A 26,584-nucleotide genomic window follows, 5' to 3' on the forward strand; every position below is an offset into this window, starting at 1 on the left:
GCCGCCCCCTCAGCCCGCCGCCCGCTTTGAAAGCGCCCGGAGCTTCCAGCTGCGTCATGGGCTGTGTCGAGCTGCCATTCGCCAGCGCGCGTCACGTGCGGCAGCGCGCGGCGGCGATTGGTGCGGTACGAGGAGGCGGGGGCGGACCGGGAACCGCAGAGGCAGAGTTGCCGCAGCCCGGAGCGCCCAGCGGCGGAGAGCGGTCCGCTAGGCGGGCGGCCTGGTAGAGCAAGGCCGTGAGGGGCGGTAGTGTTGCCTATCCTGCTGCGGGGGGCGGCGGGGCCTCCGGGACATCCCGGCGAAGCGCGGCCTATGGGGTTCGGTTGAGGCTGGGGCCGGCGGGAGGGGAGCGAGTGGGGCGGGGCCGGCGGGGGAAGCTGCGAAGCTGACCCGCCCGCCGCTGCTAGGACTCTGGATGAGGAGTCGGGGAAGAGGTGCGCGACTTGCAGCTAACGTAGCTGCGCCTGCGACTCCAACACCGTCCTAAACGTCTGGATCAGCACGTGGTGAGTGCTGGAGGGCATCTCAGTGAGGGGGACTGGCCTGGGTCTCGGGGCTGCAGGGCCGGGGCGCGAGGGGCCGCCCTCAGCCCCCACCCAGGACCCGACCTGGATCTCGAGAAGCTGAATGTCGCCATTCTCCTGTAGAAGCTCCTGATTTTTAAATGTTAGTAACTAATTAAAAGTAAATAAGTAAACACGGGGGGAACCAAACAAGTTGTTGACGGGCCGATTCCAGACCATCAGTTTGTGACCTATGTAGACCAGATTCTCTTCCTGATTTGTGGTGTGACCTTGACCAAGTCAGGTCTCTCTGGGATGGGCATTCTCAACATGGGTAGTAGTGCTCATATACCTGGGGGTCAGAAAGGTCTTAGAAAATACAATGGCTTGTGGCTTTGCAAAGGGCCACAGAATATAAGCAGATGTACATGTGGCGTTAAAATGTTAATGGGGCTGGGGGAATTAGAAGAGAAAATGCCTAGAAAGGCTTCTGGGGGAGAGAGTGGGGAAATGAGAAAAAAGTGAGAAACACTGCTTTAAGGAAGAGGTAAACAGACGTGCCTGTGATACTTGTATATATTAAAGGATTAAAACAAACTAGCATTTATAGACAGAGTTGGAAGAACCTGAGAGGTCATCTGTTAGAAAAGTTTTGTGACACCATACACATACACACACATAATTTTACTTGGTCTCCAAAACAAACTGTCATTCCACTTTCTATAATGAGAAAATTGAGAGTCAAAGGGTTTGGGTGATGTGCTGCAGTCAGAGCTATTAAATGGAAGAACTGAGATTTAAACCCAAGTCTCTATGGCTCCAAACCCACCTGCTCATCATGTTGCCTCTCAGCCTGTGGTCCAATTATGTCCCAACCAAGAATTCTACTTTGTGACTTTTTAAAAATGAAGATTCCCAGCACCCCCCACTCCAGAAATGTGAATTCAGTATCTGGGACCGGGACCGGGAATCTGCATTTTAATAACTTTACTAGGTGATTCCATTTTGGTGATCCAGGGACCATTTGGAGAACAACTACTCTAGTCTAATTTCCCACCCAGTCCCCATGTCCTCATGGGATTGTACCCTAGGGATTCAAAATTCCCCTTCCAGAGCAGAGATTCCATCTCCTCTTCCAGATAGGTGACCAACCAAGCTTTGGGAGGAAGTCCTTTGTTGGGAGAAGCCAAAGTTTATGAGACAGCACATTGCACAGCTCTGTTTGAGAAAGTGCTGACAATTTTGCTTTTTTTTCTTTCTCTCCCTTCCTCCCCCCTCCCTTCCTTCCTTCCTTCCTTCCTTTTTTCCCTTCCTTCCTTTCTTCCTTCTTTCTTTCCTCCTCCCTCCCTTCCTTCCTTCCCTCCCTCCTTTCCTTCCTTCTTTCTTTCCCTTCCTTCCTTCCTCCCTCCCTTGCTTCCTTCCTTTTTTTGTAGAGCTTCCTTCACTGCTATTCTGACCCTCCTGAAAAACCAGACTCAAGGCATTTCTTTTAAAGTTAATATTAAACTTTAAAACACCATGAAAAAAAGTTTAAAAGCCACAATTCACTCATAATGCTACCACTCTAACAATGTTCATGTTCCGTTGTATTGTTCTACTGTTAATTAATGATCTCCCTCTTGTTAATCATTGAACAATCATAGATTGTTCAAGTTCACAAAATTTAGAAAATTCTTCCAAGAGATAGGCTTGAACTTCACAATTCCTATTGGAAATCAGAAAATTATGCTGAAGATAAACTTTAAATCACAGTTCTCTTGAAAGCATGTCTCATTCTTCTTCCAAATTCCTCAAAATCTGAAGGTTTTTCTTTAGTTCTAAAATAAATGGTATAGTGGGAATGAAAATGTATACACTGAAATATTTCTTCTCTAGTAACTTTATCTGTTCTTTCCCATATAACTTCAACCTCACCAAAATATATGTTTAATTACTTAATTTGCTTATATATTTCCTTTTCTAAAAAATGTAAGTTGAATAATCAAAACATTTCTTTGCAGTTATTAACTATCATTTAATGCACTTTGTTGCTGAAAAGGTTTTAGTTTTCTGGCTCTTGTGGAGGCAGTATGGGATAGAGAAAATAAAGTGGGTTTTGGTTTAAGGAAAACTTCATGTTCCAATCCCAATTCCAACACTTTAACCTTGGGCCATTGACTTCCTCTGTTTTTCTCACTTAGCTCCTCTTTAAGATGGGGACAGTGCCACCAGGGTTTTATCTGAGACAGCATTTATAAAGCCACCAGAGTACTAAGCACAACTCTTTTTCTACTATTAGTTCTCTTTCTCCTTCACTCTTTTTAGAGCAAATTTGTGAGTTCCAATCCTGCTGTATAATATTTGAGGTTATTTTCATTTCCAAAAGAGATGCAGAGGGTTTTTTTGAGGATCTTCTATGTGTGGCATAAACAAAATCCATAAAAATAATAGTGAACCACCTTTTAAATTTTTCTTTGAGAAATCTAAGGGCATAGACTATCTAGCTCTTTATCACATTTTGCTATGACCAAAATCATCCATTTGTTAATTCGGTAAACATTTATGAACACTTATTAGTGCCAGGCATCTAAATGTAGGGGATATACCAGTGAAGAAGACAAACAACGTCCCTTATCTTACAAAAATTATATAAGAAAAGGATAATAAATGAATAAAACAAGGTAATTACAGATTGTGATAAATGCCAGGACAATAAGACTATAAAGTGTCTCAGTGTTAACATGATAAGGAACTGTGTTCCTCACTGAGTTTAATTTGTAACAAATATTGGTTAGAAAATTCTGTAAAAAGTCTCAGTTAAGATTGTGAACGTAGATTGTGTGTCAGAAAATGGAGAGCTTAAGGAAAATAAATGATCACAGTTAAAGATTACCGAGATCTGAAATACTGTACTTTTTACAATTGATGCACGAGATGTGATTTACAGTGGTTCCATAGAACTGTCAATGTTGATAGTTCTTTACCTTGACTTTAAATAAGTTATAATATTTTTCTTGGAAATTATTCCCTTTAATAGAAATTAACATGGGTACCTAGCTTGGTAGAAAATTGTGTCCAAAAAACATCTTCCTCTATGGTTTCTGTAAAATTTATTGATTCTTAAGCCCATGGGAATTTTAACACACACAGTGAGTATGAACTGACCATTATAAAACAGATGTCTAAGAAACTTTAGATATAAGTCCAGTAATTTTAGATATAATTTAGAAGTTACATATCTTTATTTTTCTCGTTTATCAAACAGTGATCAATCTGATCACAGTAAATTGAGCAAATTTGATTTTTAAAAAAACTGAATTTTGCAAGTGGCTAGTTACAATGATGAAAATTTGAAACTCCCTATCTACATACACTTGCCTGAAAAAAAATAACTTAAGAATATTAATAGGGATTCAGCTTTAGCATTTTCTCAGCTTGTTATTGATCATGTTTTCTGGGCTATGTAGTTAAGTATTTGGACATGCTTTTTTTGTCTTGGTTTAAAACCTAACATTCGTTCTCTTGGGTAATAAACCTTTATGATTTTAATCCATAACTTTTTGAGTAGTAGGTTCTACCTCAAGACCATCACCCAGCCTCATTCTAGTTGCTATGAAAGAATACTTTCTCTCTTTGCTCTTTCTCTTGGGTGTGAATAAGTATCAGTCTTTGGATCATACTTTCCTGTCTGGATGCTGCTGTGTTTATAACACAAGGAGTTGACCATTGCAGGTGGAGAATGGTTTGGAGAAAGCCCACAAATAGTACTTGAGGGAAACAAAGGCATGCCTTTTTGATCTCTGAGTCATTTCTATTCACTACAGTTCAAGCAGCACCATTTCTTCTGCACACTTGATCTAATAATTTGTGGCACTCTCCCCTTCAAAAGGAAGGTTGTCTGGCTCCATAAATGAACTCAGGACTTTATTTCATCAAAAATTTTTGAATACTTGGTATGTGCTAGAAATTATAATAGTTTAAATGGATCTGTTATTATGGATTCAGTGGCAAATTTCTGTAAGTTTAAGAAGGGCCATGTGATCTTAGCTACTCATGGAAACATTTTCTCATTTAGAAACATGCCTTTGCAAAGTCAATCTTGATTATGTTACTTTTATAGCTTTATAAAGACTAATTCAGCTCTAGGTGGAAAATGTTCTAAAGAATTTATATTTTCTCCATTTTAAAAAATCTTCTGTTCTAGGAATTAAATAGCCCAGTAGTTTAATTTAGTGTTGTGACTGTGGATTTTTTTTTTTACATCTCTATTGAGTATAATTGCTTTACAATGTTGTTTTAAGTTTCTGCTGTACAACAGAGTGAATCAGCTATATGTATACATATATCCCCATATCCCCTCCCTCTTGAGCCTCCCTCCCACCCTCCCTATCCCACCCCTCAGGTGGTCACAAAGCATCAAGCTGATCTCCCTGTGCTATGCAGCAGCTTCCCACTAGCTATCTGTTTTACATTTGGTAGTGTATCTATGTCAATGCTACTCTCTGTGACTGTGTTTTTATTTTATTCTATTCACAGTACTGTTTCCCAAGAAGTTTTCATATAATATATATTGAATTTTAAAAATAATGTTTTCTAGGAAGAAAATAAAGGTATAAAGGTAATATATATTTGGTATCAAACTTAGAAAATATTAATAATCAGAAAATAAAATAAAATACACCCTGTTAATATTTTGATATATATTCTTCTGGTCTTTCTCTGTGTACCTATTTTATTTATATATTTCTTTGATAAAAATGAGATCATACTCTGCATTCTATTTCACAGCTTGTATTTTTTAATCTAGTATTACATGGCAAATAAATATGCTTTTTTATTCACGATTCCCGTTCTTTGTAAGCAGATGTTTTATTGCTAGAAAGGGACTACAAGAATCTATTTATTAAATTATTCTGCAGGATAAATTCAGAAACCCAATCTACCAACAAAATCCACTTCTCTGCTCCTTTCCATCCTTAATTCTGTCCCCCTTACTCCCCACTGCCCATTCTCCCACCCCCAGGAGGGTTCTGTTGGGGGAATCTCTGAAGGAAGGTTTATCTAGTCAGTTACATACTAACGCTTAAGATCTCATCTTTTCAAACTAACGCTTAAGATCTCATCTTTTCAAACCTTTTCAGCCAATCCTTCAGCATTTTTAGTTTTTACTTTATTTGCTAGAGAACCTGTTTTGTGAATGGATGGGCTTATTCCTATTCTAAGGTCGAAGTCTTTTATCCACCCTTTTTATAAACCATAACAGATTTCAGCTTCCCATCAAGAGTGGAGTTGGGAGGGTTTGGAGTAATGTGGGAAAATAAAAATCATATCCTGGAATTCTTGCTCAGAATTGTAGGGGAAGAGGAGATATCTGAATAAAAATATGTTTAGGGTTGAGTAATAGACATTCAAATTTAAGTTTTTTGTGTTCCAAAGAAAATGGCCCAGTTTTTAAATTCCATTTTGCCTTTTGTGTATTACTTCAAACTCTCTAGCAATTTTGTTATATCTGTTGCTAATGTGCAAATATATTTGACTATTAAATATCCCTGTTTTGAAATATACAGTATTTTTGTTTTCATTCTCAATGTCTTTATACTCTATGAGAAATTATATATAAATGACTCAAGCCACAGATTAAGTTTATATTGGATATTAAAAACAACGGTAGGAATGGGTTTTAAATTGTAGCATGAAAGTAAATACCCAAAAGTGTACATAATTGTAACTAGTGCAACTATAGAGTCTTTTGAAGACAAATTTATTTCTATAAAAGGAGAACATTTAAAAATTTAAATGTTTAAAAATTTAGAAAATACCAATAGACCAAACAGAAAAAAACACTTAGCATCCCACCACTGTTAATATTCCATTAGTTTACTAATCTAGTTTGCCTTTCTCTTTCCTATTCTATAGTGAATTCTATTCATAATGGTCATATCAAATGATAGCTCTCCCATGAGTGCTTTAACTCTATTTGCATTGAATATGTATACATTATCTTTTTTGAACCTGTTTTGTGAATGGATGGGCTTATTCCTATTCCAAGGTTGAAATCTTTTATCCACCCTTTTTATAAACCATAAGAAATTTCAAATTCCCTTGCGCATCTATAGATATCTGGCCCATCATGTGTCTTTAGGGAAAAGCGTGAGCATACTAACTTTTTAAGTTTGTTTTAATAATCTGAGTGATTACAAAATAAGAAATAATATAAGTAATAATGGAAAATATAGAAATGTGTAAAGGAAAAAAACAATCACACTCCCATTTTTGGTCAATTTCTTTCAAGTCCTTTTTCTATGCCTATTTATTTTTACAAAGTATGTGTACAGTTTTTGTATTTGACTTCCTTAATAGAAGTGTTTTACCACTTTAAATCAATTTTTAATATTTTAATATGTCCCTGATATAATGTACTGCAGCTAATGCTAGCCCCTGTCTTTCCCAGCTCCTCCATCTGAATTCTGCAGGCTAGGTTCTTCCCAGATGTTGATCATCTTGACATGGATGCTTTATAATATTCATTGTCATCATTGCTGTCATTTCTTGAATACTTCTTATGTTTCTGTACTTTATATTGGTGGCTTATCTGAACAAGCTTACTTTATCATGTCCTGGTGAATGCTATTATTGGACTGCTATGTCTTCCTTTCTTCCCCATAGCTGAGTTCATTTTCTCAGCCCCTGTAATCTCCACATTTCCTCCATTCTATAAGTCTGTTTTGCACAGGTCCTACCATGCATCTAATTTAGCCTGCCTAATTTTGTCAGTAAAAGGCTGTAAAGAATCAACTGATTCTAGTTCATTGTTTTCTTTCCTTTGAGCAAAAGCTCATTGAAAACAAAGATGATAAGCAGGACCACGGGGGAGGTTGTGTGTGGTTCCTGGTGCACATGGGAAAAGTATTCTCATTTAGATAATTTTCTTCTCTTCTATCTTATGCAAATGATTAGATATTTCAAAACAGGGAAAACACAGTTCTAATTATTTGTGTATTTTTAAAGTGTGAATGCCATTAATGGTCTAAATTGCTATAAAAAGATTGTAGAATAATTATGCTTTTAGCTTGTACCTTTCAAAGTCTTGTTGTCTAATTGATTATTACTTGGATCAGTGGTAGGCCTCCTAGATAGACAAATCAAACTTCAAAATTCCTCACATTGGTGAAGATGGAAATAAAATTGAACTATTTTTCTTTATATTAAATTTTGGACTTAAATTTTATACTTTTTTTAAACTAACTTTTCTAGGTGACTATAACAATATAGACTAGAAGTAATATCCTTTTGTCACATAAGCGGTGAAATTTATTGGTTTCAGCAGAGTGAATCTTGTCCTATGGACATTTGGGGAAGAGATTTTAACATATAGCAATCATTCACTTTGTGCTAGACATTGAGACCAAGGGAGCCTGATACAGTATCCACCCTTCATTCCTAAGCCTGTCCCTCAGGTCATAGTGAACAACTCTGACTCCATTTCCACACTTCATTACTCCCTGAGTATATGTTTTCATCCTTTCTACCGGACAATTATGTTTTTAAAGGTCAGGGCCTATTTATTTATCCTTATATTCCCCATTACTCTCATAGTTCTTGGCATCTAGTAGCAGCTCAAGTATTTATTATATTGAATTGGACTGTTGTTCATGTGAGTCCCTAACTATCCTGGCCTCTTCCCCTCTAAACATATTCCAGTTTATCTGTCTTTTTTCAGTTATGTTCCTTGTATGTTCTGTCTTCCGACTTTGCAAAAAATATATTTGCACAAAGACACAATTTTACATGATTGAAAGTTGGAAAAATATCAAAGATGACCTAATTTTATTATTATTGAGGATGTCAAAGTTTTCTCTTACCAGACAGTTATAACTGAAAACTGTATTATTTATTTTGTTGCTCAAATTGCTCCAGCATTTGCCATTGGGAGTTCTTCCAGTTGACTGAAAGAACTTTGGCATAGTCCCAGCAGTTTGTGTTTTGAGCACTTTCCTACTTTCTGGCACTGTAGGATGCTCCAGGATCATCTTGTATATTCCTTGCTCCACCCCTAAAATCAGCCATTTCTGTTTGTTTGTTTTTGTTGTTGTTTATTTTTTCCTTTTCCATTATGATTTATTACAAGATACTGAATATAGTTCCCTGTGCTATATAGTAGGACCTTGCTGTTTATCCATTCTATATATAATAGTTTGCATCTGCTAATCCCAAACTCCCAATCCATCCCTCCCGCACTCCCCTTCCCCTTGGCAACCATAAGTCTGTTCACTATGTCTGTGAGTCTGTTTCTGTTTTGTAAATAAGTTCATTTGTGTCATATTTTAGATTGCACATGTAAGTGATATCATGTGGTATTTGTCTTTCTCTTTCTGACTTAACTTCACTTAATATGATAATCTCTAGGTCCATCGATGTTGCTGCAAAGGGCATTATTTCATTCTTTTTTATATAAAATCAGCCATTTCAACAAGGATCCCCAGATCCTTTTATTGTAGAATGGTATTAGAAACCAGGCATTGATCTAATCTGCTCATCATTGAAACTGGGGTGTCACTGCCTTTAGGCCCTGTCAGTGTTAGAAAGTAAATGTATGTATATTAACCTGTGTATGTATACACATCTGTATTATTTCTACTATTACTCATCAGCTCCTAACTTAAGCTAAACAGGAGTTCCCACTGGTGTCTCAGACTCTAGTTCAGAACTACATGGTTCATTTTAGCCTCTTCCCCTTACTTATCTGTAAACTCCCATTCCAACAGTGAGAAATCTAGCTTCTACCATTCCCCATCTTTTTACTTATTTTATCAGTCGCAGTGTACAAGTACAGCAGTATCAGAATTGTTAACCAGTTCCTCGAGAAACAACATTACCAACTACAGTATAGTGTTTATATACAGTTCCTTTTGTTTTGTCCTACAGTCTCCAGTCATTTCCAAAGATACTTAGAGCCGTTTCTCCCCATCCCCTCCAGTGGGGTTATGTCATACATTTGTAATACAATTAAATTCTTTTGTCATAGTCTGCATTCCATGCTGGAATTCCCCCCCTCCACCCTCTTAGTTGAGTTTTGTTTTAATTTTCATTTTAAAATATTACATTGATTCCTTGTGCTATGAAGTTCCGTGGGTTTTGACAAGTATAACATCATGTATCCATCACTGTAGTGCTAGACAAAATAGTTTAATGGCTCTAAAAAATTGTGCTTTACCTAGCCACTCCTCTGACCTTTCCAGACCACTTACAAAAACTGATCTGTTTTCTGTCTTTTCTAGAAAGTCATATAAGTGAAATCATACAGGATGTAGGCTTCTCAGACTGGATTCTTTCACTTGGCATAATGCATTTAGGATTTATCCATGATTCATCCATGTTGTTGCATAGATTAATGGCTCTTTCTGTTTGATCACAGAATGGTGTTCGTAGCATGATTTTAACATCTTGGTTGTTTCCAGGTATTGGCAGTTGGTAACTACGAATAGATCTTTTGCCCATTTTTTTTTTTATTTCAGTAGGAACTAAAAAATAGAATATCAAGGTTTAATTTTTAATTTCAAAGCAAAGTTCAGACAATACAGAAGTGTATAAAGGAAATAAAATAGGATAAATGCTCGCTTTTTGCTCCAAACCTAAATCTTTTAAAATACCTGGTGTTAACAAATTGACACATATGCTGCAGGTTTTTCCCCTATGCTTCTAGTAACAGAAATGGATTTTTTCTATAATTTTGAAATGTTTTACATATAAACCTAACTAGACTAAAATTATTTTTTAACTTATCACTGTATTATAGTCAGTGTTCCAGGTCAGTACATTTAAATCTAACTTGTTCCAGCTGGTTTTCATTCCATAAGAAATATGTGCTATAATTTGCTCAACCATTTCTTACTCAAAAGTATTCAAATTAATACCAGTTTCTTGTCTACAAGAAAAATACTACAGTAACCACACTTTTATACACACTGATGGCCTTTTAGTTTTTTTCTTAAATAAAAGTACACTATATGGATATCTATAATTTTATAATTTACCAATATATAAACAGAAAAAAAGCAGTAGGCTTCTTGGGAATGGTAATCATATTCTATCCTGAAACCTATCCTTCCTGTCAGTCTTGCTCTCACTGTCACTCCTGCCCTCTCTCCTCACCATTTCCCTCTCTCATTAAAAAAAAATTAGGTTGTTTTCTTATTCAACCTTAAAAGTTTCTTTGTATATGCTGGAAACATGTCCTTTGTCAGTATGTGATTTGCAGATATTTTCTCCCAGTATGTCTTTTCTTTCTTTCTTTCTTCCTTCCTTCCTTCCTTCCTTCCTTCCTTCCTTCCTTCCTTCCTTCCTTTCTTTCTTTCTTCTTCCTTCCTTCCTTCCTTCCTTCCTTTCTTTCCCTCCCTCCCTCCCTCCCTCCCTCCCTCCCTTCCTTCCTTCCTTCCTTCCTTCCTTCCTTCCTTCCTTCCCTTTCTTCCCTTTCTTCTTTCTTTCTCTTTCTCTCTCTTTCTCTCTCTTTCTTTTCTTTCTTTCTTTCCTTATTTATTTATTATTTTTGGCTATGTTGGGTCTTTGTTGCTGCGCGCAGGCTTTCTCTAGTTGTAGTGAGCAGAGGCTACTCTTTGTTGTGGTGCTCAGGCTTCTTATTGTGGTGGCTTCTATTGTTGCGGAACACGGGCTCTAGGCATGTGGGCTTCAGTAGTCGTGGCTCATGGGCTCAGTAGTTGTGGCTCACAGGCTCAGTAGTTGTGGCTTGTGGGCTCTAGAGCACAGGCTCAGTAGTTGTGGCACACGGGCTTAGTTGCTCCATGGCACGTGGGATCTTCCCGGACAAGGGCTTGAACCCGTGTCCCCTGCATTGGCAGGTGGATTCTTAACCACTCTGCCACCAGGGAAGCCCCCAGTATGTCTTTTCATTCTCTTAACAGTGTCTTTCACAAAGCAAAGGGTTTTGCTTTTAATTAAGTCCAACTTAAATTTTTTTCTTTTATGAATTTTGCTTTTGGTATTGTACTTAAAAACTCATCGCCAAACCCAAAGTCATGCAGATGTTCCCCTACATTTTCTTCTAGAAATTTTATAGTTTCTGCATTTTACATTTAGGTCTGTGAGCCGTTTCAAGTTAATTTTTGTGTAAGATGTGAGGTTCAGTTTGTTGCATATGGACTTCCAATGTGTAGCATCATTTGTTGAAAAGACTGTTCTTTCTCCACTGAATTGCTTTTGTACCTTTGTCAAAAAATTGACAGTATTTTTGTAGGTCTGTTTCCATACTCTCTATTGTTTCCATACTCTCTATTCTATCCCATTGATTGATGTGTCTGTTCTTACCCTGTGTTCATTATTGTAACAGTGAGTCATGAAATTAGGTAATATAAATCCTTCAACTTTTGTTCTTCTTTCTCAGAATTGAATTAGTTATTCTAGTACCTTTACCTTTTCATAAAATTTTACAATATGCTTATGTATGTCTATAAAAAACCTGGCTGGAATTTCAGTAGGGATTTCATTAGGCCACAGAGAATTGACATCTTTACTGTGTTGAGTCTTCCAGGGCAAGAACACAAAATATCTCCTCTATTTATTTAGATTTTCTTTCTTTCATCAGTGATTTCTAGTTTTCTGTACTCAAATCCTGTACATATTTTGTTAGATTTACACCTAAGGACTTCATTTTGGGGGATGTTATTATAAATTTATTATTTTTAAAAATTCAAATTCTGAGTATTCATTGCTGGTATATAGAAAAGCAGTTGACTTTTGTGTATTGACTATGTAACTTTTGACCTTGCTAAACTCGTTTATTATGTACAGGAGTTATTTGGTAGATACTTTGGGGTTTTCTGCATAGACAGTTATGTTGTCTGTGATTAAAGCAGTTTTGCATATTTCTTCCTTTCTAGTCTGTATACCTTTCATTTCTTTATTTGAATACACTAGCTAGGACTTTTAGTATGAGGTTGAATTAGAAGTGGTGAGAAAGGACATCCTTGCCTTGTTCCTGATCTTAGGGGGAAACTTAACATCTTGCTATTGAGGATGATGTTAGCTGTGACTTTTAAAAAATAATCTTTATTAGGTTAGTGAAGTTCCCTTCTATTCTCAGTTTTTTGAGAGTTTTTATCATGAATGGATGTTGAACTGTTTCTGTTCATGTATTAATATGATTACATGATTTTTCTTGTTCAATGTATTAAAATGATGAATTACATTGATTAATTTACATATGTTAAACCAACCTTGCAATTTTGGTATGAACAGCCATGTGATCATGATGTATTACCCTTTTTATATATTGCTGGATTCAGTTGACTAATATATTTACATCTAAATTCATGAAAGATACTCTTTTATAGTTTTCTTTTTTGTAATACCGTTGACCCTTGAACAACATCGGTTTGAACTGTGTGGATCCACTTATACACAGATTTTTTTCAATAAATACATACTACAGTACTAAACGAACCCTGTTTGGCTGACTCTGCAGATGTGGAACTGTGGATACCAAGGGCTGATTGTAAAGTTATACAAGCAGATTTTCAACTGCATGGAGGGTCAACATCCCTAACCCCAACACTGTTCATGGGTCAACTGTATATTTTAGTTTTGGAATAGGTTAATGCTGGCCTAATAAAATGAGTAGGGAAGTGATCTCCCATGTTTTCTGGAAGAGACTGTAAATGTGGTATTATTTCTTCCTTAAATACGTAGTAAAATTCACCAGTGAAACCATCTAAGCCTTGTGTTTCTTTTTTGTGTGTGTGTGTGTGGGTGAAGGTTTTCTACTAATTTAATTTCTTTTTTAGATATAGGACTATTTATATTATCTATATTTCCTTAAGTAAGTTTCAGTAGTTTGTGCCCTTCAAGGACTGGTTCATTTTATCCAGATTATCAAATGTATGGGCACAGACTTGTTTGTAGTATTCCGTTATTATCTTTTCATGTCTTTGGTTTTAGTAGTGATGATACCTGTTTTATTCTTGATACTGTTAATTTGTAGTCTCCTCTTTTTTTTCTTGGTTACTTTGATTAGAGGTTTATCATCTCATTCCTTTAACTTTAGGTTTAATTCATTTTTCTTTATCTAGTTTCCTAAGTTGAAAGCTTAGGTTATTGATTTTAGAACTTTCTTCTTTTCTAAAATATATAATACTAAACATTTCTCTCTAAGCACTACGTTAGCTGCATCCCGTAAATTCTGATGTATTTTTAAAAGTTATTTTTAATTGTAGTAAAATATACATAACATAAAATTTACCATCTTAACCATTTTAAGTGGTTAAATGATATTAAGTATATTCATGCTGTGCAAGTTAAATTGTATTTTCATTTTTATTTTGTTCAAAATATTTTCAAATTTATCTTGAGACTTCTTAACTCATATATAATTTAGAACTATGTTGTTTAATTTCCAAATATTTGAGGCTTCCTTGGTGGTGCAGTGGTTAAGAATCCGCCTGCCAATGCGGGGGACATGGGTTCGAGCCCTGGTCCAGGAAGATCCCACATGCTGTGGAACAGCTAAGCCCATGTGCCCAACTACTGAGCCTGCACTCTAGAGCCCAGTGCTCTGAGCCAGTGCTCTGCAACAAGAGAAGCCACTGCAATGAGAAGCCCAGGCACCGCAATGAAGAGTAGCCCTTGCTCGCCTGTTACTAGAGAAAGCCCGTGTGCAGCAACGAAGACCCAACGCAGCCAAAAGTATATTAAAAATTGATTTCCAAATATTTTGAATTGTCTAGCTATCTTCTATTACTGATTTCTAGTTTTATTTTGGTATGCTTCGAGAATATACTTTGTAAGGTTTCTGTTCTACTTGTTAAATTGTGTTTTCTGTACCAGAATGTTGATGAATGTTGTGTGTGCTCCTGTTGTTAGATGGAATGGTCTATAAATAGCAGTTGTATCAAGTTGATTGATAGTGCTGTTCAGGTCATCTATATTCTTACTGATTTTCTGCCTACCTGTTCTATCAATTACTTGGAAAAGGGTGTTGAAGCCTCCAATTGTAAATACAGTCATCCCACTTATCCACAGTGGTTTGGTTCCATTATCCGCCCCCACCCCCAGATTCCAAAATCCATCGATGCTCAAGTCCCTTATATAAAGTGGTGTTGTCTCTGTGTATAACCTATGCATATCCTCCCGTATACTTTAAAACATCTTTAGATTACTTATAATACCTAATACAGTGTAAATGCTATGTAAATGGTTGTAAATACAAGCTGAAATCTATGTAACTAGTTACAGGTATGTAGCAAATTCAAGTTTTGCTTTTTGGAACTTTCTGGAATTTTTTTTCCAAATATTTTCCATCCATGGTTGGTTGAATCCATGAATAAGGAACCTGTGGGTATAGAGGGCTAACTGTAGGCAATTTGTCTATTTCTCCTTTCAGTTTTATCAGTTTTTGCTTCATGTTTATAAAGTTTATGCTATCAATTCCCAAATTTGGGCATATTATCAATTTTGAGTCTTTTTTTTTTTTTTTTTTTTTTTTGCGGTACGCGGGCCTCTCACTGTTGTGGCCTCTCCTGTTGCGGAGCACAGGCTCCGGACGCGCAGGCTCAGCGGGCATGGCCCACGGGCCCAGCCGCTCTGCAGCATGTGGGATCTTCCTGGACCGGGGCACGAACCTGCGTCCCCTGCACCGGCAGGCGGACTCTCAACCACTGCGCCACCAGGGAAGCCCTTGAGTCAGTTTTTGTTTGTGGTATGAGAGGTCATTAGAGGTTCCTGTTTTTTGCATAGGGATATTCAGTTGTTAGGTCAGCACACTTTGTTGAAAAGAGCATACTTTTTTCTACTTCACTGCCTTTATATCTTTGTCAAAAATCAGTTGTCCAGTAGGTGTGGGTGTATTTCTGGACATTCTTTTTTCTTGTTTCATTGCTCCATTTATCTGGCTTTATGCTACTACCTCACTGTTTTTATTGCTGTTGGAAGTATTAGACTGAAAACTTTTCTTGTTCAAGTTGTTTTGGCTACTGTATTTCCATATAAGTTGTGTAATTGGCTTGTCAATTTCTGCAAAAAAACCTCATGAAATTTTGGTTGAGATTGTGATGGATCTATAGGTCATTATGGGGAGAATTGATATCTTAGTCTTCTGAACTACTAACACAGTAGATCTTGCCCCTTTTTAAGGTCCTCTTTATTTTTTCTCAGTAGTGTTTTACAGTTTTCAGTATACAAACTTTTCACATCTTTTGTTAGATGTAGCCCTAAATATTTCATTATATTTGATGCTATTGTAAATGTGCTTTCTAATTTTAATTTTATTATTTATGATTTATATAAAAATATGATTAATTTTTGTATGTTGCTCATGTAACCTTGTTAAGTTGGCTTATTTCTAGTAGGTTTTTTGTGGATTGCATCAGATTACATAGTTGATGTGTCATCTTTGAATAAACATAATTTTGCCTCCATACTGTATTGTGTAAAAGTGGTAAGAGTGGATATGCTTTTTTCAGTGGGGGAAATATGTTAAACTGAATGAAATTTCGACATATCAAAAACTTGTGAGCTGCCTAAAACACTGCTGAAAGAGGATGCAAGCCTGCTTCAGTATTTGAAAATCAGTGTAACTGACCATATTAACAGGTTAAAGAGACAAAGTCACACACTTATATCAGTCGACGCAGAAAAAGCATTTGACACAATTCAACACTGACTCATTAAAAACTCTCAGAAAGTTAGGAATAGAGGGGAACTGCCTCAGCTTGAAAAGGAGCATCTTTTTCTTACAGACCTTATAGAAGTAGAATTTATATTTAGTTTAAACTTACAGAAATACAGTTGTTTTTGTATATCAATCTTGTATCCTGACAACTTGCTGAACTTGTTTATTCTAATAGTTTTTTTTTTTTAGTGGATTCCTTAAACTCCTCTAATCATCACATCATCTGCAAATTGAAATTCTTTTATTTCTTCCTTTGCAATATGGAAGACTTTTGTTTCTTTTTCTTGCATTATTGCTCTGACTGGAACCCCCATTACAGTGTTGAACAGAAGTGATAAGAGTGTATGTCTGTCTGGTTCTGGATCTTAGGGGAAAGCTGTTTGTATTCCACAGTTACTTATGATGTTAGTTGTGGGTTTTTCATAGGTGCCCTTTGTCAATATGAGGAAATTCCCTGGTAATGCTAGTTTATTGAGTGTTTTTATCTTGAGAGGATGTTGGTTTTTGTCAAATGCTTTTTTTTTTTTACATCTTTATTGGAGTATAATTGCTTTACAATGGTGTGTTAGTTTCTGCTTTATAACAAAGTGAATCAGTTATACATATATATATGTTCCCATATCTCTTCCCTCTTGCATCTCCCTCCCTCCCACCCTCCCTATCCCACCCCTCTAGGTGGCCACAAAGCACCAAGCTGATCTCCCTGTGCTATGCGGCTGCTTCCCACTAGCTATCTGTTTTACATTTGGTAGTGTATATATGTCCATGCCACTCTCTCACTTTGTCACAGCTTACCCTTCCCCCTCCCCATATCCTCAAGTCCATTCTCTAGTAGGTTTGTGTCTTTATTCCTGTCTTACCCCTAGGTTCTTCATGACATTTTTTTTTCTTGGATTCCATATATATGTGTTAGCATACGGTATGTGTCTTTCTCTTTCTGACTTATTTCACTCTGTATGACAGACTCTAGGTCCATCCACCTCATTACAAATAGCTCAATTTTGTTTCTTTTTATGGCTGAGTAATATTCCATTGTATATATGTGCCACATCTTCTTTATCCATTCATCCGATGATGGACATTTAGGTTGTTTCCATCTCCTGGCTATTGTAAATAGAGCTGCAGTGAACATTTTGGTACATGACTCTTTTTGAATTATGGTTTCTCAGGGTATATGCCCAGCAGTGGGATTGCTGGGTCATATGATAGTTGTATTTGTAGTTTTATAAGGCACCTCCATACTGTTCTCCATAGTGGCTCTACCAATTCACATTCCCACCAGCAGTGCAGGAGTGTTTCCTTTTCTCCACACCCCCTCCAGCATTTATTGCTTCTAGATTTTTTGATGATGGCCATTCTGACCAGTGTGAGATGATATCTCACTGTAGTTTTGATTTGCATTTCTCTAATGATTAATGATGTTGAGCATTCTTTCATGTGTTTGTTGGCAGTCTGTATATCTTCTTTGGAGAAATGTCTATTTAGGTCTTCTGTCCGTTTTTGGATTGGGTTGTTTGTTTTTTTGTTATTGAGCTGCATGAGCTGCTTATAAATTTTGCAGATTAATCCTTTGTCAGTTGCTTCATTTGCAAATATTTTCTCCCATTCTGAGGGTTGTCTTTCGGTCTTGTTTATGGTTTCCTTTGCTGTGCAAAAACTTTGAAGTTTCATTAGGTCCCATTTGTTTATTTTTGTTTTTATTTCCATTTCTCTAGGAGGTGGGTCAAAAAGGATCTTGCTGTGACTTATGTCATAGAGTGTTCTGCCTATGTTTTCCTCTAAGAGTTTGATAGTTTCTGGCCTTACATTTAGGTCTTTAATCCATTTTGAGCTTATTTTTGTGTATGGTGTTAGGGAGTGATCTAATCTCATACTTTTACATGTACCTGTCCAGTTTTCCCAGCACCACTTATTGAAGAGGCTGTCCTTTTCCACTGTACATTCCTGCCTCCTTTATCAAAGATAAGGTGGCCATATGTGCGTGGGTTTATCTCTGGGCTTTCTATCCTGTTCCATTGATCTATCTTTCTGTTTTTGTGCCAGTACCATACTGTCTTGATTACTGTAGCTTTGTAATATAGTCTGAAGTCAGGGAGCCTGATTCCTCCAGCTCCGTTTTTCATTCTCAAGATTGCTTTGGCTATTCGGGGTCTTTTGTGTTTCCATACAAATTGTGAAATTTTTTGTTCTAGTTCTCTGAAAAATGCCAGTGGTAGTTTGATAAGGATTGCATTGAATCTGTAGATTGCTTTGGGTAGTAGAGTCATTTTCACAATGTTGATTCTTCCAATCCAACAACATGGTATATCTCTCCATCTATTTGTATCATCTTTAATTTCTTTCATCAGTGTTTTATGATTTTCTGCATACAGGTCTTTTGTCTCCTTAGGTAGGTTTAATCCTAGATATTTTATTCTTTTTGTGGCAGTGGTAAATGGGAGTGTTTTCTTGATTTCACTTTCAGATTTTTCATCATTAGTGTATAGGAATGCCAGAGATTTCTGTGCATTAATTTTGTATCCTGCTACTTTACCAAATTCATTGATTAGCTCTACTAGTTTTCTGGTAGCATCTTTAGGATTCTCTATGTATAGCATCATGTCATCTGCAAACAGTGACAGCTTTACTTCTTCTTTTCCGATTTAGATTCCTTTCATTTCCTTTTCTTCTCTGATTGCTGTGGCTAAAACTTCCAAAACTATGTTGAATAAGAGTGGTGAGAGTGGGCAACCTTGTCTTGTTCCTGATCTTAGTGGAAGTGGTTTCAGTTTTTCACCATTGAGGACAATGTTGGCTGTGGGTTTCTCATATATGGCCTGTCAAATGCTTTTTGTGTCTGTTGAGATGATCATGTGGTTTTTGTCATTTATTCCACTGATACGAGGTATTTCATTGAATTTGAGTGTTACACCAACCTCATGTTCCTGAGATAAATTCCATTTTATCATGGTGTATATACGTTTCTGTATGTTGTTGCATTTGGTTTGTTGCTAATATATTTTGAGGATTTTTTTCCTCCATATTCATAAGAGATACTGGTCTATAATTTTCTTGTGTTGTTTTTCTCATTTTAGTATCAGTGTAATTCTGTACTCATAGAATGAATTGTGACATGTTCCTCTTCTATTTTTTGAGGAGCTTGAAAAGGATTGGTGTTAATTCTTTAATGTTTGGTAGAACTCACCAGTAAAACCATCTAGGCTTGGTGCTTTTTTTGTGGCAAGTGTTTGGAATAATTAGTTTCTTTACTTAATATAGGTCTATTCAGATTTTCTATTTTTTCTTTGTTTTAATTATTTCTTTATTGAGGTAACATTGGCTTATAGCATTATATAAGCTTCATGTGTGCAATAATATACTTCTGCTTCTGTATACATTACAGCTCACCAAAAATTTAGTTTCCATCTGTCACCAAATAGTTGACCCCCTTTACCCATTTCACCCCCCCCCCCCCCGCCACAACACACCTTCCTCTCTGGTAGCCACTACGCTCACTCTATGTATGTTTGGTTTAGTTTATTCAACTTTTTAAAATTTGTTTTTTATATTCCACATGAGTGAAATTATATGATATTTGTCTTTATTCATCTGACGTATTTCACTTAGGATAATACTCTCAAGGTCCATCTATGTTGAAAGAAATGGCAAGATTTCTTTCTTTTTCTATGGCTGAGTAGTGTGTATTCTAGTATGTACACATCTATCTATTTATCTATCTACACCTTCTTTCTCCACTCATCACAAGATGGGCAATTAGGTTATATTCATATCATGGCTATTGTACATAATGCCACAATGATCACAGGGGTCTATGTATCTTTTGGAGCGAGTGTTTTTGTATTCTTCAGATAAATAGCCAAAAGAGGGATAGCTGGACCTTATCGTAGTTCTGTTAATTTTTTGAGGAATCTCCATACTGTTTTCCCTAGTGGCTACACCAATTTACATTCCCACCAATAGTGTATGAGCATTCCCTTTTCTTCACATACTTGCTAAAACTTGTTATTTCTTGCCTTTTTGATAATAGCTTGTTAATTTTAACAAGCATGAGTTAGTACCTCATTGTGGTTTTGATTTGCATTTCTCTAATAAGTAGTGCTGTTAACATCTTTTCATGTGCCTGTTGGCATTCTGTATGTCTTCTTTTGGAAGCTCCTTTGCCCACTTTTAAATAAGATCATTTGGTTTTTTTGTTGTTAAGTTGTATGAATTCTTTATGTATTTTGGATATCAATCCCTTATTGGATATATGATTTACAGATATCTTCTCCCATTCAGTAGGTTGTCTTTTCGTTCTGTTGACATTTTCCTTTGCTGTGCAGAAGCTTTTTAGTTTGATGGAGTCCTGTTTATTTTTGCTTTAGTTTCTCTTGCCTGAGGAGACATTATCTAGAAGGATAATAAGATCAGTGTCAAAGAGCATACAGCCTATATTTTCTTCCAGGAGTTTTATGGTTTTAAATCTTACATTCAAGTCTTTAATCTACTTTGAGTTGATTTTTGTGTATGATGTGAGATAGTGGTCTAGTTTCATTTTTCTTTTTTTGCATGTGATTGTCCAGTTTTCCCATCACCATTTATTGAAAAGACTAGGCTTTCTCCATTGTATTTTCTTTGCTCCTTTGTCATAAATTAGTTGTCCATATATGTGTGGGTTTATTTCTTGCTGTCAGTTCTGTTGCATAGATCTATATAACTTTTTCTGCCAATACCATGCTGTTTTGTTACTATGGCTTTGTAATATTTGAAATCGGGGTGTGTGATACCTCCAGCTTTGTTTGTTTTTTTTTCCATCAGGATTATTTTGGCTCTTCAGGGGTCTTTTGTGGTTCCATATAAGTCTTAGAAGTTTTTGTTCTGTTTCTGTGAAAAATGTCCTTGGAATTTTTGATAGGGATTACTTCAAACCTGAGATTGCTTTAGGACATTTGAGCAATGTTAATTCTTCCAGTCTGTGAGCACAGAGTATATTTCCATTTATTTATCTCTTCTTCAGTATTTTTCAACAGTGTGTTGTAGGTTTCAATGTACAGATCTTTCACCTCCTTGGTTAATTTTATTCCTAGATATTTTATTCTTTTTGTTGTGATTGTAAGTGGGGTTATTTTCTTAATTTCTCTTTCTGTTAGCTCAATGTTAGTGTGTTAAAAACACCACAAATTTGTGTATGTTGATTTTGTATTCTGCAACTTTGCTGTGTTTATTACTTCTAATGATTTTGTGGTGGTGTCTTTAGGGTTTTTAACATATATAATCATACCATCCACAAATAGTAACAGTGTTTTATTTCTTTTTCTTATCTAATTGCTCTACCTAGGATTTCCAATGCTATGTTGAACAGGAGTGGCAAGAGTGGGTGTCTTTGTCTTATTCCTAATTTTATTTTAATTTTTAAAATTTTTATTTGTTTTTTGGCTGCATTGGGTCTTCATTGCTGCACACGGGCTTTCTCTATTTGTGGCGAGCAGAGGCTACTCTTCGTTGCAAGTGTGTAGGCTTCTCATTGTGGTGGCTTCTCTTGTTACGGAGCACAGGCTCTATGCATGCGGGCTTCAGTAGTTGCAGCACATGGGCTAAGTAGTTGTGGCACACTGTCTCTAGAGTGCGTGGGCTTCAGTAGTTGGCGGCATGCAGGCTCAGTAGTTGTGGCATGTGGACTCAGTAGTTGCGGTGCGTGGGCTCTAGGGTGCGCAGTCTCAGTAGTTGTGGCATGTGGGCTCAGTAGTTGTGGCTCACAGGCTCTAGAGCGCTGGCTCAGTAGTTGTGGCGCACGGGAGTAGTTGCTCTGTGACATGTGGGATCTTCCCGGACCAGGGATCGAACCCATGTCCCCTGCATCGGCAGGCAGATTCTTAACCACTGCGCCACTGGAGAAGTCCTTATTCCTAATTTTAATGGGATAGTTTTCTGTTTTTCACCAATGAGGGTGATGTTAGCTGTGCTTTTGTCATATATGGCCTTTATTATGTTGAGATATGTTCTATACTCACTTTGAGTTTTTATCACAAATGGGTGTTAGAATCTTGTCAAATGCTTTTTCTGCATGTATTCAGATGATCTTATGTTTTTATGCTTCATTTTATTAATGTGATGTATCATTGTGATTGGTTTCAGGATATTGAACCATCCTTGCCTCCCTGGGATAAATCCCACTTGATCATGGTGTGTGATCCTTTGAATATACAGTTGTATTTAGTTTGCCAATATTTTGTTTAGGATTTTTGCATGTGTGTTTATCAGAGATATTGGCTGTAATTTTCTCTTTTGTGTGTTGTCTTCATTTGGTTTTGGTATCAGAGTGACATTGGCTTCATGAAATGAGTTAGAAAGCATTCCTTCTTCTTTATTTTTCTGAAGACTTTGATAGGATAGATATTAAATCTTTGAATGCTTGATAGAATTCACCTGTGAAGCTCTCTGGTCCTGGTCTTTTGTTTTGGGGGAGGTTTTTATATTACTGTTTCAATCTCTGTCTTTATGATTCAGTTTTGGAAGGTTATATTATTCTAAGAATTTGTTTCTTCTAGGTTGTCCAGTTTGTTGCTACATAGCTGTTCACAAGATTCTCTTATAATTCTTTGTATTTTTGTGGTATCTGGTTTGCTCTATTTCCAGTGCTTTGTAGTACATTCTTTATTTCATGTATTGAGTTTTTCAGCTCCAGAGTTTGTTGGGTTCTTTTTTAGAGTTTCAGTCTCTTTGGTAAAGTGTTCTTTCTGTTCATTAATTTTATTCCTGAGCTAATTGAACTTGAGCCTTTCTGAGTTTTCTTGTAACTTGTGGAATTTCTTCATGATAGCTATTTTGAATTCTCTATTAGATCATAATGCTCCACAATTTTCTGTTGGTTTTTGGGGAATTGTCATTTTCTTTTTGTGATACAGTGTTACTGTGGTTCTTTAGGATGCCTGATGAGTTGTTCCTCTGCTGGTGCATTTGAAGAAGCAAATACTTTCCCACTGGATTCTAATAACTCAACAAATAAGAAATTAGAGGATTTTCTTTTGTTTTCCAGTATCAGAGGTATTGCCCCATACCCTCATTATCGCTTCTTGTGCCTTCAGGGTCAGTGGCATTGCCTCCTGGGGCACAGGGATGATGGGCTCTTCTGCCGCGTCCAGAATTCCCTGAATCACAGGCTTCACAACCAAGGGTGGGGATGGGGAGTTGGGGTCATGCAGGCACCTCTGCTTGTATCTGGTATTGTAAGGTTCACAGGCTCCACCACGGTGGGCACTGTGGCAGTTGGCCAGAGTTGTGGATGCCTCAGTGACTTGGGGGATGGGGTCCTGGGCCCTAGTACTGCTGCTGCCCAGTTACCAGTGGCCATGGGCGCCACTCCTGCTGGGAGGTCAGAGTCACGTATACCACCTCCTCTGTTGCTACCTAGTTTTCTAGGGCTGTGGGCTTAGCTGTTGTGGCTGGAGTGCTAGGATTGCAGGCACTGCCTCTATTGTTCCCTCAGTTCTGCCTCTATGTGTTACAGTCCACCCACCTTTTGGTGTACAGGTGTGTGGTATTCTTCAGCATCCTATTGTGTTGAGTAGAGGGGCCCTAGTTGAGTTATGGATGTTTTACTGGTTGTAGATTGAAAGGGAGTGTCTCATTTCACTGTGCTGCTGACATCACTCTCCCAGATTTTGTTTCTTCTCAAAGGTATTCTTGGTAGTTCGTGTCTTTCTAGGAACTTTTAAAATCTTTCTTACCTATTTGTTGGCATACTTTTCTTCATAGTATTCTCTTATAATCCTTTTTATTTCTGGTTATAATATTCCCTCTTTATTATTATAATTTGAGTCTTCTCTTTTTTGCGGTGTGGGGGGGAAGTCTCGCTAAAAGTCTGTCAATTTTGTTGATTTTTTTAAAGAACCAACTTTTGGGTTAGTTGATTTTTATGCATGACTTTTCTCTATCTCTTTTTTTCCCGTTCTAATCTTTTGCATTTCCTACTTTCTGCTTGCTTTGGGTTCATCTTGCTCTTCTTTTTTCCAGTTACTTAAGGTGGAAGGTTATTGAGTTGAATTCTTTCTCTTTCTAATATAGCGTTTACAGCTATAAATTTCTCTTTAGCACTGCTATGTATCAGCATAGCTGTGTATCATAAGGTTTGATTTTTTTTGTTGTTTTTTTCATTCATCCCAAAGTACTTTATGTTTTCCATTGTGTTTTCCTCTTTGACCCATTGGTTATTTAAGCATATGTTGCTTGACTTTTATATATTTGTCATTTTTCCACATTTTCTTTTGTTATTGATTTCAAATTTAATTTCATTGTGGTTAAAGAACATACTTTGCATGATTTAATTCTTTTTTAGTTTATTGAGGTTTGTTTTGTCACCTAGCACATGGTCTGTCATGGAGAATGTTTCATGTACATTTGAGAAGGATGTGTATTCTGTTCCTTTTGGATCTAGAGTATTCTGTAGATATCTGCTATGACAAGGTAGTTTATGGTATTCTTCAATAAATTAGCTCTTTTTTGTTGATCTGCCTTGCTTGCAACCCATTCTTATAAGAGAGTTATTGAAGTCTCCAACTATTTTTGTTGAATTGTCTATTTCTCCCTTTAGGTTTTCAGTTTTACTTCATGTATTTTGGGGCTCTCTTTATAAGTGCAAGTATACTTATAGTCACTATATCTTCCTGATGAATCGATCCTCTTATCATTGTAAAATATCTTTCTTTTGTTTCTAGGAACAATTTTTGCCTTATAGAATTTTGTGTGATATTAGTATAGGCTTCTCAGTTCTATTTTGGTTATTGCTTGCATGGTCTATATTTTTCTATCTTTTATTTTTTAGCCTGTTTGTGTCATTGAGTCTAACTTGTCTTTTGTAGATAGCATATAGTTGGATTTATTTTTTTGAATGGAATCCAGTTTATGCCTTTTTGTTTTATGTTTTTTGGGTCCATGTTTTTAAGACTAATTTTTTTAGATCAGTTTTAAGTTCATAACAAAATTGTGAAGGTACAGAGAGAGGAAGGTACAGAGATTTCCCATATATCCCCTGCCCCAAGAGATGCATCTCTCATTATCAGCATCACTCACCAGAATGGTACATTTGTTATAATCAATGAACCTACATTGATACATCATAGTCAGCCATAGTTTCCCTTAGGGTTCGTTCTTGATGTACATTTTATGGATTTGGACAAATGTATAATGACATAGTCATCATTAGAACATCATACAGAGTATTTTCACTGCCCTAAAAATCCTCTTGCTCTGCCTATTCATCCCTTCTTATCTCTTTGCCTCCCCCATCCCCAGCAACAACTGATCTTTTTGTCTTCATAGTTTCGTTTTTTCCAGAATGTCATATAGTTGGAATCATATAGTATGTAGCATTTTCAGATTGACTTCTTTCACTTAGTGATAATACATTTAAGATTTCTTCATGTCTTTTCATAGTTTGACAGCTCATTTCTTTTTAGTGCTGAATAATATTCTATTATCTGGATATACTGCAACTTGTTTATTCATTCACTTATTGAAGGGCATCTTGATGCTTCCAAGTATTATAAATCTGTTATCAACATTTGTGTGCAGGTTTTTGTGTGGACATAGTTTTCAACTCCTTTGGGAAAATACCAAGGAGCGTAATTGCTGGATTATATACTAAGAGCATGTTTAGTTTTGTAAGAAACCACCAAACTCTTTCAAAGTGGCTGTACCATTTCACATTTCCACTAGTAATGTACAGAGTTGCTATTGCTCCACATTCTCACCAGCATTTGGTGTTATCAGTGTTCCAGGTTTTAGCCATTCTAATAGGTGTGTAATGGTATCTCATTGTTGTATTAATTTGCATTTCTCTGATGACATATGATGTGGAGCTCCTTTTCATATGATTATTTGCCATGTATTTTCTTTGGTGAGGTCTCTGTTAAGGCCTTTGGCTCAGTTTTTACTCAGGTGTTTGTTCTCTTATTGTTGAATTTTAAGAGTTGTTTGTATGTTTTGCATAACAGTCCATTACCAGATATCTCTTGTGCGAATGTTTTTTCCCAGTCCATGGTTTGTCTTCTCTTTCTTTTGACTTTGTCTTTCACAGAGCAGAAGTTTTTAATTTTAATTAAGTCCAGCTTATTAGTCATTTCTTTTATGGATTTTGTCTTTGGTGTTGTATCTCAAAAGGCATCACTGTTCCCAAGGTTTTCTCCTATATTATCTTATAGAAGTTTTATAGTTTTGTGTTTTACATTTTGGCCTATCATTGATTTTGAGTTAATTTTTGCGATGAGTCTAAGGTCTATGTCTAGATTAATGTTTTTTTCTTATGGACATCCTGTTGTTCCAGCACCATTTGTTGAAGAGACTGTATAGCTTTGCTCCTTTGTCAAAGATCAGTTGACGGTATTTATGTGGGTCTATTGCTGGGTTCTCTATTTGGTCCATTGATCTGTTATTTTGGCCAGTACCA

At 36.6% G+C, this 26,584-nt stretch overlaps 1 protein-coding gene across 3 annotated transcripts in view; it reads left to right on the forward strand.

The window, feature by feature from the left end:
* The first annotated feature begins 201 nt into the window (after positions 1-201).
* The window catches only part of PTPDC1 (protein tyrosine phosphatase domain containing 1), a 98,408-nt gene continuing 72,025 nt past the window's right edge, over positions 202-26,584 (forward strand). For 2 of the 3 annotated variants that reach the window (XM_089912995.1, XM_022564565.2), the window contains exon 1: positions 202-506. The gene's annotated coding sequence lies outside the window, so the exon portion shown is untranslated. The other variant, XM_022564566.2, reaches the window with a different exon arrangement.

The sequence above is a fragment of the Delphinapterus leucas genome, chromosome 6 (genome assembly GCF_059928025.1).
Source record: "Delphinapterus leucas isolate spDelLeu-1000000601 "Yukka" chromosome 6, BTC_Dleu_Yukka2, whole genome shotgun sequence".
Taxonomy (NCBI): Eukaryota; Metazoa; Chordata; class Mammalia; order Artiodactyla; family Monodontidae; genus Delphinapterus; species Delphinapterus leucas.